General features: G+C 43.6%; 44 non-coding genes across 44 annotated transcripts; all 44 read right to left on the bottom strand.

Annotated features, from left to right (window-relative positions):
* Positions 1-94: 94 nt before the first annotated feature.
* On the bottom strand, positions 95-213 carry LOC131720188 (5S ribosomal RNA). Its single transcript, XR_009319086.1, has one exon. It is a non-coding gene; the product is annotated as a 5S ribosomal RNA (ribosomal RNA).
* Positions 214-313: 100 nt separating this feature from the next.
* LOC131712261 (5S ribosomal RNA) lies at positions 314-432 on the bottom strand. Its single transcript, XR_009314154.1, has one exon. It is a non-coding gene; the product is annotated as a 5S ribosomal RNA (ribosomal RNA).
* A 114-nt stretch (positions 433-546) lies between these two features.
* LOC131720187 (5S ribosomal RNA) lies at positions 547-665 on the bottom strand. Its single transcript, XR_009319085.1, has one exon. It is a non-coding gene; the product is annotated as a 5S ribosomal RNA (ribosomal RNA).
* Positions 666-779: 114 nt separating this feature from the next.
* Positions 780-898, bottom strand: LOC131720186 (5S ribosomal RNA). The gene has a single exon (XR_009319084.1). It is a non-coding gene; the product is annotated as a 5S ribosomal RNA (ribosomal RNA).
* A 114-nt stretch (positions 899-1012) lies between these two features.
* On the bottom strand, positions 1013-1131 carry LOC131720185 (5S ribosomal RNA). The gene has a single exon (XR_009319083.1). It is a non-coding gene; the product is annotated as a 5S ribosomal RNA (ribosomal RNA).
* Positions 1132-1245: 114 nt separating this feature from the next.
* On the bottom strand, positions 1246-1364 carry LOC131720184 (5S ribosomal RNA). Its single transcript, XR_009319082.1, has one exon. It is a non-coding gene; the product is annotated as a 5S ribosomal RNA (ribosomal RNA).
* Positions 1365-1464: 100 nt separating this feature from the next.
* LOC131720183 (5S ribosomal RNA) lies at positions 1465-1583 on the bottom strand. Its single transcript, XR_009319081.1, has one exon. It is a non-coding gene; the product is annotated as a 5S ribosomal RNA (ribosomal RNA).
* A 100-nt stretch (positions 1584-1683) lies between these two features.
* LOC131720182 (5S ribosomal RNA) lies at positions 1684-1802 on the bottom strand. The gene has a single exon (XR_009319080.1). It is a non-coding gene; the product is annotated as a 5S ribosomal RNA (ribosomal RNA).
* A 100-nt stretch (positions 1803-1902) lies between these two features.
* LOC131713159 (5S ribosomal RNA) lies at positions 1903-2021 on the bottom strand. Its single transcript, XR_009315044.1, has one exon. It is a non-coding gene; the product is annotated as a 5S ribosomal RNA (ribosomal RNA).
* Positions 2022-2135: 114 nt separating this feature from the next.
* LOC131720181 (5S ribosomal RNA) lies at positions 2136-2254 on the bottom strand. Its single transcript, XR_009319079.1, has one exon. It is a non-coding gene; the product is annotated as a 5S ribosomal RNA (ribosomal RNA).
* Positions 2255-2368: 114 nt separating this feature from the next.
* On the bottom strand, positions 2369-2487 carry LOC131710420 (5S ribosomal RNA). The gene has a single exon (XR_009312292.1). It is a non-coding gene; the product is annotated as a 5S ribosomal RNA (ribosomal RNA).
* Positions 2488-2587: 100 nt separating this feature from the next.
* On the bottom strand, positions 2588-2706 carry LOC131712176 (5S ribosomal RNA). The gene has a single exon (XR_009314068.1). It is a non-coding gene; the product is annotated as a 5S ribosomal RNA (ribosomal RNA).
* A 112-nt stretch (positions 2707-2818) lies between these two features.
* Positions 2819-2937, bottom strand: LOC131720180 (5S ribosomal RNA). The gene has a single exon (XR_009319078.1). It is a non-coding gene; the product is annotated as a 5S ribosomal RNA (ribosomal RNA).
* Positions 2938-3051: 114 nt separating this feature from the next.
* Positions 3052-3170, bottom strand: LOC131720179 (5S ribosomal RNA). The gene has a single exon (XR_009319077.1). It is a non-coding gene; the product is annotated as a 5S ribosomal RNA (ribosomal RNA).
* Positions 3171-3270: 100 nt separating this feature from the next.
* On the bottom strand, positions 3271-3389 carry LOC131720178 (5S ribosomal RNA). The gene has a single exon (XR_009319076.1). It is a non-coding gene; the product is annotated as a 5S ribosomal RNA (ribosomal RNA).
* A 100-nt stretch (positions 3390-3489) lies between these two features.
* On the bottom strand, positions 3490-3608 carry LOC131713048 (5S ribosomal RNA). Its single transcript, XR_009314935.1, has one exon. It is a non-coding gene; the product is annotated as a 5S ribosomal RNA (ribosomal RNA).
* Positions 3609-3721: 113 nt separating this feature from the next.
* Positions 3722-3840, bottom strand: LOC131720177 (5S ribosomal RNA). Its single transcript, XR_009319075.1, has one exon. It is a non-coding gene; the product is annotated as a 5S ribosomal RNA (ribosomal RNA).
* A 114-nt stretch (positions 3841-3954) lies between these two features.
* Positions 3955-4073, bottom strand: LOC131711093 (5S ribosomal RNA). The gene has a single exon (XR_009312975.1). It is a non-coding gene; the product is annotated as a 5S ribosomal RNA (ribosomal RNA).
* A 100-nt stretch (positions 4074-4173) lies between these two features.
* On the bottom strand, positions 4174-4292 carry LOC131720176 (5S ribosomal RNA). Its single transcript, XR_009319074.1, has one exon. It is a non-coding gene; the product is annotated as a 5S ribosomal RNA (ribosomal RNA).
* Positions 4293-4406: 114 nt separating this feature from the next.
* LOC131720175 (5S ribosomal RNA) lies at positions 4407-4525 on the bottom strand. The gene has a single exon (XR_009319073.1). It is a non-coding gene; the product is annotated as a 5S ribosomal RNA (ribosomal RNA).
* Positions 4526-4625: 100 nt separating this feature from the next.
* Positions 4626-4744, bottom strand: LOC131712939 (5S ribosomal RNA). The gene has a single exon (XR_009314827.1). It is a non-coding gene; the product is annotated as a 5S ribosomal RNA (ribosomal RNA).
* Positions 4745-4857: 113 nt separating this feature from the next.
* On the bottom strand, positions 4858-4976 carry LOC131720174 (5S ribosomal RNA). Its single transcript, XR_009319072.1, has one exon. It is a non-coding gene; the product is annotated as a 5S ribosomal RNA (ribosomal RNA).
* A 114-nt stretch (positions 4977-5090) lies between these two features.
* LOC131711092 (5S ribosomal RNA) lies at positions 5091-5209 on the bottom strand. The gene has a single exon (XR_009312974.1). It is a non-coding gene; the product is annotated as a 5S ribosomal RNA (ribosomal RNA).
* A 100-nt stretch (positions 5210-5309) lies between these two features.
* Positions 5310-5428, bottom strand: LOC131720173 (5S ribosomal RNA). Its single transcript, XR_009319071.1, has one exon. It is a non-coding gene; the product is annotated as a 5S ribosomal RNA (ribosomal RNA).
* Positions 5429-5542: 114 nt separating this feature from the next.
* On the bottom strand, positions 5543-5661 carry LOC131720172 (5S ribosomal RNA). Its single transcript, XR_009319070.1, has one exon. It is a non-coding gene; the product is annotated as a 5S ribosomal RNA (ribosomal RNA).
* Positions 5662-5775: 114 nt separating this feature from the next.
* On the bottom strand, positions 5776-5894 carry LOC131720171 (5S ribosomal RNA). Its single transcript, XR_009319069.1, has one exon. It is a non-coding gene; the product is annotated as a 5S ribosomal RNA (ribosomal RNA).
* A 114-nt stretch (positions 5895-6008) lies between these two features.
* Positions 6009-6127, bottom strand: LOC131720169 (5S ribosomal RNA). The gene has a single exon (XR_009319067.1). It is a non-coding gene; the product is annotated as a 5S ribosomal RNA (ribosomal RNA).
* A 100-nt stretch (positions 6128-6227) lies between these two features.
* LOC131720168 (5S ribosomal RNA) lies at positions 6228-6346 on the bottom strand. The gene has a single exon (XR_009319066.1). It is a non-coding gene; the product is annotated as a 5S ribosomal RNA (ribosomal RNA).
* A 100-nt stretch (positions 6347-6446) lies between these two features.
* LOC131720167 (5S ribosomal RNA) lies at positions 6447-6565 on the bottom strand. The gene has a single exon (XR_009319065.1). It is a non-coding gene; the product is annotated as a 5S ribosomal RNA (ribosomal RNA).
* Positions 6566-6679: 114 nt separating this feature from the next.
* On the bottom strand, positions 6680-6798 carry LOC131720166 (5S ribosomal RNA). Its single transcript, XR_009319064.1, has one exon. It is a non-coding gene; the product is annotated as a 5S ribosomal RNA (ribosomal RNA).
* Positions 6799-6898: 100 nt separating this feature from the next.
* On the bottom strand, positions 6899-7017 carry LOC131720165 (5S ribosomal RNA). The gene has a single exon (XR_009319063.1). It is a non-coding gene; the product is annotated as a 5S ribosomal RNA (ribosomal RNA).
* A 100-nt stretch (positions 7018-7117) lies between these two features.
* Positions 7118-7236, bottom strand: LOC131720164 (5S ribosomal RNA). The gene has a single exon (XR_009319062.1). It is a non-coding gene; the product is annotated as a 5S ribosomal RNA (ribosomal RNA).
* Positions 7237-7350: 114 nt separating this feature from the next.
* LOC131720163 (5S ribosomal RNA) lies at positions 7351-7469 on the bottom strand. The gene has a single exon (XR_009319061.1). It is a non-coding gene; the product is annotated as a 5S ribosomal RNA (ribosomal RNA).
* Positions 7470-7569: 100 nt separating this feature from the next.
* LOC131720162 (5S ribosomal RNA) lies at positions 7570-7688 on the bottom strand. Its single transcript, XR_009319060.1, has one exon. It is a non-coding gene; the product is annotated as a 5S ribosomal RNA (ribosomal RNA).
* A 100-nt stretch (positions 7689-7788) lies between these two features.
* Positions 7789-7907, bottom strand: LOC131720161 (5S ribosomal RNA). Its single transcript, XR_009319059.1, has one exon. It is a non-coding gene; the product is annotated as a 5S ribosomal RNA (ribosomal RNA).
* Positions 7908-8007: 100 nt separating this feature from the next.
* On the bottom strand, positions 8008-8126 carry LOC131720160 (5S ribosomal RNA). Its single transcript, XR_009319058.1, has one exon. It is a non-coding gene; the product is annotated as a 5S ribosomal RNA (ribosomal RNA).
* Positions 8127-8240: 114 nt separating this feature from the next.
* On the bottom strand, positions 8241-8359 carry LOC131720158 (5S ribosomal RNA). Its single transcript, XR_009319056.1, has one exon. It is a non-coding gene; the product is annotated as a 5S ribosomal RNA (ribosomal RNA).
* Positions 8360-8459: 100 nt separating this feature from the next.
* Positions 8460-8578, bottom strand: LOC131720157 (5S ribosomal RNA). The gene has a single exon (XR_009319055.1). It is a non-coding gene; the product is annotated as a 5S ribosomal RNA (ribosomal RNA).
* Positions 8579-8678: 100 nt separating this feature from the next.
* Positions 8679-8797, bottom strand: LOC131720156 (5S ribosomal RNA). The gene has a single exon (XR_009319054.1). It is a non-coding gene; the product is annotated as a 5S ribosomal RNA (ribosomal RNA).
* Positions 8798-8911: 114 nt separating this feature from the next.
* Positions 8912-9030, bottom strand: LOC131720155 (5S ribosomal RNA). The gene has a single exon (XR_009319053.1). It is a non-coding gene; the product is annotated as a 5S ribosomal RNA (ribosomal RNA).
* Positions 9031-9130: 100 nt separating this feature from the next.
* Positions 9131-9249, bottom strand: LOC131720154 (5S ribosomal RNA). Its single transcript, XR_009319052.1, has one exon. It is a non-coding gene; the product is annotated as a 5S ribosomal RNA (ribosomal RNA).
* A 114-nt stretch (positions 9250-9363) lies between these two features.
* On the bottom strand, positions 9364-9482 carry LOC131720153 (5S ribosomal RNA). The gene has a single exon (XR_009319051.1). It is a non-coding gene; the product is annotated as a 5S ribosomal RNA (ribosomal RNA).
* A 114-nt stretch (positions 9483-9596) lies between these two features.
* Positions 9597-9715, bottom strand: LOC131720152 (5S ribosomal RNA). The gene has a single exon (XR_009319050.1). It is a non-coding gene; the product is annotated as a 5S ribosomal RNA (ribosomal RNA).
* A 114-nt stretch (positions 9716-9829) lies between these two features.
* Positions 9830-9948, bottom strand: LOC131720789 (5S ribosomal RNA). Its single transcript, XR_009319686.1, has one exon. It is a non-coding gene; the product is annotated as a 5S ribosomal RNA (ribosomal RNA).
* Between the last annotated feature and the right edge of the window lie 108 nt (positions 9949-10056).

Raw genomic sequence — 10056 nt, 5'->3', positions numbered from 1 at the left:
GACTTTTATGTTTAGTGAGCTGGGGGTGATTCCTCCAAAATTTCCTTTTGTCCTCCACACATTTCAATTGTAAAATGTAATTACAAAAATGTAATGCCTGCAGCACTTGATATTCCCAGGTGGTCTCCCATCCAAGTACTAACCAAGCCCAACATTGCTTAGCTTCTGAGATCAGACGAGATCAGGCTTATTCAAGGTGGTGTGGCCGCAGGCGATTGCTGTTCTGCTTTCATGACTTTTATGTTTAGTGAGCTGGGGGTGATTCCTCCAAAATTTCCTTTTGTCCTCCACACATTTCAATTGTAAAATGTAATGCCTGCAGCACTTGATATTCCCAGGTGGTCTCCCATCCAAGTACTAACCAAGCCCAACATTGCTTAGCTTCTGAGATCAGACGAGAACAGGCTTATTCAAGGTGGTGTGGCCGCAGGCGATTGCATTTCTGCTTTCATGACTTTTATGTTTAGTGAGCTGGGGGTGATTCCTCCAAAATTTCCTTTTGTCGTCCACACATTTCAATTGTAAAATGTAATTACAAAAATGTAATGCCTGCAGCACTTGATATTCCCAGGTGGTCTCCCATCCAAGTACTAACCAAGCCCAACATTGCTTAGCTTCTGAGATCAGACGAGATCAGGCTTATTCAAGGTGGTGTGGCCGCAGGCGATTGCATTTCTGCTTTCATGACTTTTATGTTTAGTGAGCTGGGGGTGATTCCTCCAAAATTTCCTTTTGTCCTCCACACATTTCAATTGTAAAATGTAATTACAAAAATGTAATGCCTGCAGCACTTGATATTCCCAGGTGGTCTCCCATCCAAGTACTAACCAAGCCCAACATTGCTTAGCTTCTGAGATCAGACGAGATCAGGCTTATTCAAGGTGGTGTGGCCGCAGGCGATTGCATTTCTGCTTTCATGACTTTTATGTTTAGTGAGCTGGGGGTGATTCCTCCAAAATTTCCTTTTGTCCTCCACACATTTCAATTGTAAAATGTAATTACAAAAATGTAATGCCTGCAGCACTTGATATTCCCAGGTGGTCTCCCATCCAAGTACTAACCAAGCCCAACATTGCTTAGCTTCTGAGATCAGACGAGATCAGGCTTATTCAAGGTGGTGTGGCCGCAGGCGATTGCATTTCTGCTTTCATGACTTTTATGTTTAGTGAGCTGGGGGTGATTCCTCCAAAATTTCCTTTTGTCCTCCACACATTTCAATTGTAAAATGTAATTACAAAAATGTAATGCCTGCAGCACTTGATATTCCCAGGTGGTCTCCCATCCAAGTACTAACCAAGCCCAACATTGCTTAGCTTCTGAGATCAGACGAGATCAGGCTTATTCAAGGTGGTGTGGCCGCAGGCGATTGCATTTCTGCTTTCATGACTTTTATGTTTAGTGAGCTGGGGGTGATTCCTCCAAAATTTCCTTTTGTCCTCCACACATTTCAATTGTAAAATGTAATGCCTGCAGCACTTGATATTCCCAGGTGGTCTCCCATCCAAGTACTAACCAAGCCCAACATTGCTTAGCTTCTGAGATCAGACGAGATCAGGCTTATTCAAGGTGGTGTGGCCGCAGGCGATTGCATTTCTGCTTTCATGACTTTTATGTTTAGTGAGCTGGGGGTGATTCCTCCAAAATTTCCTTTTGTCCTCCACACATTTCAATTGTAAAATGTAATGCCTGCAGCACTTGATATTCCCAGGTGGTCTCCCATCCAAGTACTAACCAAGCCCAACATTGCTTAGCTTCTGAGATCAGACGAGATCAGGCTTATTCAAGGTGGTGTGGCCGCAGGCGATTGCATTTCTGCTTTCATGACTTTTATGTTTAGTGAGCTGGGGGTGATTCCTCCAAAATTTCCTTTTGTCCTCCACACATTTCAATTGTAAAATGTAATGCCTGCAGCACTTGATATTCCCAGGTGGTCTCCCATCCAAGTACTAACCAAGCCCAACATTGCTTAGCTTCTGAGATCAGACGAGATCAGGTTTATTCAAGGTGGTGTGGCCGCAGGCGATTGCATTTCTGCTTTCATGACTTTTATGTTTAGTGAGCTGGGGGTGATTCCTCCAAAATTTCCTTTTGTCCTCCACACATTTCTATTGTAAAATGTAATTACAAAAATGTAATGCCTGCAGCACTTGATATTCCCAGGTGGTCTCCCATCCAAGTACTAACCAAGCCCAACATTGCTTAGCTTCTGAGATCAGACGAGATCAGGCTTATTCAAGGTGGTGTGGCCGCAGGCGATTGCATTTCTGCTTTCATGACTTTTATGTTTAGTGAGCTGGGGGTGATTCCTCCAAAATTTCCTTTTGTCCTCCACACATTTCAATTGTAAAATGTAATTACAAAAATGTAATGTCTGCAGCACTTGATATTCCCAGGTGGTCTCCCATCCAAGTACTAACCAAGCCCATCATTGCTTAGCTTCTGAGATCAGACGAGATCAGGCTTATTCAAGGTGGTGTGGCCGCAGACGATTGCATTTCTGCTTTCATGACTTTTATGTTTAGTGAGCTGGGGGTGATTCCTCCAAAATTTCCTTTTGTCCTCCACACATTTCAATTGTAAAATGTAATGCCTGCAGCACTTGATATCCCCAGGTGGTCTCCCATCCAAGTACTAACCAAGCCCAACATTGCTTAGCTTCTGAGATCAGACGAGATCAGGCTTATTCAAGGTGGTGTGGCCGCAGGCGATTGCATTTCTGCTTTCATGACTTTTATGTTTAGTGAGCTGGGGGTGATTCCTCCAAAATTTCCTTTTGTCCCACACATTTCAATTGTAAAATGTAATTACAAAAATGTAATGCCTGCAGCACTTGATATTCCCAGGTGGTCTCCCATCCAAGTACTAACCAAGCCCAACATTGCTTAGCTTCTGAGATCAGACGAGATCAGGCTTATTCAAGGTGGTGTGGCCGCAGGCGATTGCATTTCTGCTTTCATGACTTTTATGTTTAGTGAGCTGGGGGTGATTCCTCCAAAATTTCCTTTTGTCCTCCACACATTTCAATTGTAAAATGTAATTACAAAAATGTAATGCCTGCAGCACTTGATATTCCCAGGTGGTCTCCCATCCAAGTACTAACCAAGCCCAACATTGCTTAGCTTCTGAGATCAGACGAGATCAGGCTTATTCAAGGTGGTGTGGCCGCAGGCGATTGCATTTCTGCTTTCATGACTTTTATGTTTAGTGAGCTGGGGGTGATTCCTCAAAAATTTCCTTTTGTCCTCCACACATTTCAATTGTAAAATGTAATGCCTGCAGCACTTGATATTCCCAGGTGGTCTCCCATCCAAGTACTAACCAAGCCCAACATTGCTTAGCTTCTGAGATCAGACGAGATCAGGCTTATTCAAGGTGGTGTGGCCGCAGGCGATTGCATTTCTGCTTTCATGACTTTTATGTTTAGTGAGCTGGGGGTGATTCCTCCAAAATTTCCTTTTGTCCTCCACACATTTCAATTGTAAAATGTAATGCCTGCAGCACTTGATATTCCCAGGTGGTCTCCCATCCAAGTACTAACCAAGCCCAACATTGCTTAGCTTCTGAGATCAGACGAGATCAGGTTTATTCAAGGTGGTGTGGCCGCAGGCGATTGCATTTCTGCTTTCATGACTTTTATGTTTAGTGAGCTGGGGGTGATTCCTCCAAATTTCCTTTTGTCCTCCACACATTTCTATTGTAAAATGTAATTTCAAAAATGTTATGCCTGCAGCACTTGATATTCCCAGGTGGTCTCCCATCCAAGTACTAACCAAGCCCAACATTGCTTAGCTTCTGAGATCAGACGAGATCAGGCTTATTCAAGGTGGTGTGGCCGCAGGCGATTGCATTTCTGCTTTCATGACTTTTATGTTTAGTGAGCTGGGGGTGATTCCTCCAAAATTTCCTTTTGTCCTCCACACATTTCAATTGTAAAATGTAATTACAAAAATGTAATGTCTGCAGCACTTGATATTCCCAGGTGGTCTCCCATCCAAGTACTAACCAAGCCCAACATTGCTTAGCTTCTGAGATCAGACGAGATCAGGCTTATTCAAGGTGGTGTGGCCGCAGGCGATTGCATTTCTGCTTTCATGACTTTTATGTTTAGTGAGCTGGGGGTGATTCCTCCAAAATTTCCTTTTGTCCTCCACACATTTCAATTGTAAAATGTAATGCCTGCAGCACTTGATATTCCCAGGTGGTCTCCCATCCAAGTACTAACCAAGCCCAACATTGCTTAGCTTCTGAGATCAGACGAGATCAGGCTTATTCAAGGTGGTGTGGCCGCAGGCGATTGCATTTCTGCTTTCATGACTTTTATGTTTAGTGAGCTGGGGGTGATTCCTCCAAAATTTCCTTTTGTCCTCCACACATTTCAATTGTAAAATGTAATTACAAAAATGTAATGCCTGCAGCACTTGATATTCCCAGGTGGTCTCCCATCCAAGTACTAACCAAGCCCAACATTGCTTAGCTTCTGAGATCAGACGAGATCAGGCTTATTCAAGGTGGTGTGGCCGCAGGCGATTGCATTTCTGCTTTCATGACTTTTATGTTTAGTGAGCTGGGGGTGATTCCTCCAAAATTTCCTTTTGTCCTCCACACATTTCTATTGTAAAATGTAATGCCTGCAGCACTTGATATTCCCAGGTGGTCTCCCATCCAAGTACTAACCAAGCCCAACATTGCTTAGCTTCTGAGATCAGACGAGATCAGGTTTATTCAAGGTGGTGTGGCCGCAGGCGATTGCATTTCTGCTTTCATGACTTTTATGTTTAGTGAGCTGGGGGTGATTCCTCCAAATTTCCTTTTGTACTCCACACATTTCTATTGTAAAATGTAATTACAAAAATGTAATGCCTGCAGCACTTGATATTCCCAGGTGGTCTCCCATCCAAGTACTAACCAAGCCCAACATTGCTTAGCTTCTGAGATCAGACGAGATCAGGCTTATTCAAGGTGGTGTGGCCGCAGGCGATTGCATTTCTGCTTTCATGACTTTTATGTTTAGTGAGCTGGGGGTGATTCCTCCAAAATTTCCTTTTGTCCTCCACACATTTCAATTGTAAAATGTAATTACAAAAATGTAATGTCTGCAGCACTTGATATTCCCAGGTGGTCTCCCATCCAAGTACTAACCAAGCCCAACATTGCTTAGCTTCTGAGATCAGACGAGATCAGGCTTATTCAAGGTGGTGTGGCCGCAGGCGATTGCATTTCTGCTTTCATGACTTTTATGTTTAGTGAGCTGGGGGTGATTCCTCCAAAATTTCCTTTTGTCCTCCACACATTTCAATTGTAAAATGTAATGCCTGCAGCACTTGATATTCCCAGGTGGTCTCCCATCCAAGTACTAACCAAGCCCAACATTGCTTAGCTTCTGAGATCAGACGAGATCAGGCTTATTCAAGGTGGTGTGGCCGCAGGCGATTGCATTTCTGCTTTCATGACTTTTATGTTTAGTGAGCTGGGGGTGATTCCTCCAAAATTTCCTTTTGTCCTCCACACATTTCAATTGTAAAATGTAATTACAAAAATGTAATGCCTGCAGCACTTGATATTCCCAGGTGGTCTCCCATCCAAGTACTAACCAAGCCCAACATTGCTTAGCTTCTGAGATCAGACGAGATCAGGCTTATTCAAGGTGGTGTGGCCGCAGGCGACTGCATTTCTGCTTTCATGACTTTTATGTTTAGTGAGCTGGGGGTGATTCCTCCAAAATTTCCTTTTGTCCTCCACACATTTCTATTGTAAAATGTAATTACAAAAATGTAATGCCTGCAGCACTTGATATTCCCAGGTGGTCTCCCATCCAAGTACTAACCAAGCCCAACATTGCTTAGCTTCTGAGATCAGACGAGATCAGGCTTATTCAAGGTGGTGTGGCCGCAGGCGATTGCATTTCTGCTTTCATGACTTTTATGTTTAGTGAGCTGGGGGTGATTCCTCCAAAATTTCCTTTTGTCCTCCACACATTTCAATTGTAAAATGTAATTACAAAAATGTAATGCCTGCAGCACTTGATATTCCCAGGTGGTCTCCCATCCAAGTACTAACCAAGCCCAACATTGCTTAGCTTCTGAGATCAGACGAGATCAGGCTTATTCAAGGTGGTGTGGCCGCAGGCGATTGCATTTCTGCTTTCATGACTTTTATGTTTAGTGAGCTGGGGGTGATTCCTCCAAAATTTCCTTTTGTCCTCCACACATTTCTATTGTAAAATGTAATGCCTGCAGCACTTGATATTCCCAGGTGGTCTCCCATCCAAGTACTAACCAAGCCCAACATTGCTTAGCTTCTGAGATCAGACGAGATCAGGCTTATTCAAGGTGGTGTGGCCGCAGGCGATTGCATTTCTGCTTTCATGACTTTTATGTTTAGTGAGCTGGGGGTGATTCCTCCAAAATTTCCTTTTGTCCTCCACACTTTTCTATTGTAAAATGTAATGCCTGCAGCACTTGATATTCCCAGGTGGTCTCCCATCCAAGTACTAACCAAGCCCAACATTGCTTAGCTTCTGAGATCAGACGAGATCAGGCTTATTCAAGGTGGTGTGGCCGCAGGCGATTGCATTTCTGCTTTCATGACTTTTATGTTTAGTGAGCTGGGGGTGATTCCTCCAAAATTTCCTTTTGTCCTCCACACATTTCAATTGTAAAATGTAATTACAAAAATGTAATGCCTGCAGCACTTGATATTCCCAGGTGGTCTCCCATCCAAGTACTAACCAAGCCCAACATTGCTTAGCTTCTGAGATCAGACGAGATCAGGCTTATTCAAGGTGGTGTGGCCGCAGGCGATTGCATTTCTGCTTTCATGACTTTTATGTTTAGTGAGCTGGGGGTGATTCCTCCAAAATTTCCTTTTGTCCTCCACACATTTCAATTGTAAAATGTAATGCCTGCAGCACTTGATATTCCCAGGTGGTCTCCCATCCAAGTACTAACCAAGCCCAACATTGCTTAGCTTCTGAGATCAGACGAGATCAGGCTTATTCAAGGTGGTGTGGCCGCAGGCGATTGCATTTCTGCTTTCATGACTTTTATGTTTAGTGAGCTGGGGGTGATTCCTCCAAAATTTCCTTTTGTCCTCCACACATTTCAATTGTAAAATGTAATGCCTGCAGCACTTGATATTCCCAGGTGGTCTCCCATCCAAGTACTAACCAAGCCCAACATTGCTTAGCTTCTGAGATCAGACGAGATCAGGCTTATTCAAGGTGGTGTGGCCGCAGGCGATTGCATTTCTGCTTTCATGACTTTTATGTTTAGTGAGCTGGGGGTGATTCCTCCAAAATTTCCTTTTGTCCTCCACACATTTCAATTGTAAAATGTAATTACAAAAATGTAATGCCTGCAGCACTTGATATTCCCAGGTGGTCTCCCATCCAAGTACTAACCAAGCCCAACATTGCTTAGCTTCTGAGATCAGACGAGATCAGGCTTATTCAAGGTGGTGTGGCCGCAGGCGATTGCATTTCTGCTTTCATGACTTTTATGTTTAGTGAGCTGGGGGTGATTCCTCCAAAATTTCCTTTTGTCCTCCACACATTTCAATTGTAAAATGTAATGCCTGCAGCACTTGATATTCCCAGGTGGTCTCCCATCCAAGTACTAACCAAGCCCAACATTGCTTAGCTTCTGAGATCAGACGAGATCAGGCTTATTCAAGGTGGTGTGGCCGCAGGCGATTGCATTTCTGCTTTCATGACTTTTATGTTTAGTGAGCTGGGGGTGATTCCTCCAAAATTTCCTTTTGTCCTCCACACATTTCTATTGTAAAATGTAATGCCTGCAGCACTTGATATTCCCAGGTGGTCTCCCATCCAAGTACTAACCAAGCCCAACATTGCTTAGCTTCTGAGATCAGACGAGATCAGGCTTATTCAAGGTGGTGTGGCCGCAGGCGATTGCATTTCTGCTTTCATGACTTTTATGTTTAGTGAGCTGGGGGTGATTCCTCCAAAATTTCCTTTTGTCCTCCACACTTTTCTATTGTAAAATGTAATGCCTGCAGCACTTGATATTCCCAGGTGGTCTCCCATCCAAGTACTAACCAAGCCCAACATTGCTTAGCTTCTGAGATCAGACGAGATCAGGCTTATTCAAGGTGGTGTGGCCGCAGGCGATTGCATTTCTGCTTTCATGACTTTTATGTTTAGTGAGCTGGGGGTGATTCCTCCAAAATTTCCTTTTGTCCTCCACACATTTCAATTGTAAAATGTAATTACAAAAATGTAATGCCTGCAGCACTTGATATTCCCAGGTGGTCTCCCATCCAAGTACTAACCAAGCCCAACATTGCTTAGCTTCTGAGATCAGACGAGATCAGGCTTATTCAAGGTGGTGTGGCCGCAGGCGATTGCATTTCTGCTTTCATGACTTTTATGTTTAGTGAGCTGGGGGTGATTCCTCCAAAATTTCCTTTTGTCCTCCACACATTTCAATTGTAAAATGTAATGCCTGCAGCACTTGATATTCCCAGGTGGTCTCCCATCCAAGTACTAACCAAGCCCAACATTGCTTAGCTTCTGAGATCAGACGAGATCAGGCTTATTCAAGGTGGTGTGGCCGCAGGCGATTGCATTTCTGCTTTCATGACTTTTATGTTTAGTGAGCTGGGGGTGATTCCTCCAAAATTTCCTTTTGTCCTCCACACATTTCAATTGTAAAATGTAATGCCTGCAGCACTTGATATTCCCAGGTGGTCTCCCATCCAAGTACTAACCAAGCCCAACATTGCTTAGCTTCTGAGATCAGACGAGATCAGGCTTATTCAAGGTGGTGTGGCCGCAGGCGATTGCATTTCTGCTTTCATGACTTTTATGTTTAGTGAGCTGGGGGTGATTCCTCCAAAATTTCCTTTTGTCCTCCACACATTTCAATTGTAAAATGTAATTACAAAAATGTAATGCCTGCAGCACTTGATATTCCCAGGTGGTCTCCCATCCAAGTACTAACCAAGCCCAACATTGCTTAGCTTCTGAGATCAGACGAGATCAGGCTTATTCAAGGTGGTGTGGCCGCAGGCGATTGCATTTCTGCTTTCATGACTTTTATGTTTAGTGAGCTGGGGGTGATTCCTCCAAAATTTCCTTTTGTCCTCCACACATTTCAATTGTAAAATGTAATGCCTGCAGCACTTGATATTCCCAGGTGGTCTCCCATCCAAGTACTAACCAAGCCCAACATTGCTTAGCTTCTGAGATCAGACGAGATCAGGCTTATTCAAGGTGGTGTGGCCGCAGGCGATTGCATTTCTGCTTTCATGACTTTTATGTTTAGTGAGCTGGGGGTGATTCCTCCAAAATTTCCTTTTGTCCTCCACACATTTCAATTGTAAAATGTAATTACAAAAATGTAATGCCTGCAGCACTTGATATTCCCAGGTGGTCTCCCATCCAAGTACTAACCAAGCCCAACATTGCTTAGCTTCTGAGATCAGACGAGATCAGGCTTATTCAAGGTGGTGTGGCCGCAGGCGATTGCATTTCTGCTTTCATGACTTTTATGTTTAGTGAGCTGGGGGTGATTCCTCCAAAATTTCCTTTTGTCCTCCACACATTTCAATTGTAAAATGTAATTACAAAAATGTAATGCCTGCAGCACTTGATATTCCCAGGTGGTCTCCCATCCAAGTACTAACCAAGCCCAACATTGCTTAGCTTCTGAGATCAGACGAGATCAGGCTTATTCAAGGTGGTGTGGCCGCAGGCGATTGCATTTCTGCTTTCATGACTTTTATGTTTAGTGAGCTGGGGGTGATTCCTCCAAAATTTCCTTTTGTCCTCCACACATTTCAATTGTAAAATGTAATTACAAAAATGTAATGCCTGCAGCACTTGATATTCCCACGTGGTCTCCCATCCAAGTACTAACCAAGCCCAACATTGCTTAGCTTCTGAGATCAGACGAGATCAGGCTTATTCAAGGTGGTGTGGCCGCAGGCGATTGTATTTCTGCTTTCATGACTTTTATGTTTAGTGAGCTGGGGGTGATTCCTCCAAAATTTCCTTTTGTCCTCCACACATTTCAATTGTAAAATGTAATTACAAAA

This window comes from Acipenser ruthenus, chromosome 44, assembly GCF_902713425.1.
Source record: "Acipenser ruthenus chromosome 44, fAciRut3.2 maternal haplotype, whole genome shotgun sequence".
NCBI classification, from domain to species: Eukaryota; Metazoa; Chordata; class Actinopteri; order Acipenseriformes; family Acipenseridae; genus Acipenser; species Acipenser ruthenus.
Note: the sequence above shows the minus strand (reverse complement) of the source record. Positions and strands in the feature narration are given on the sequence as shown.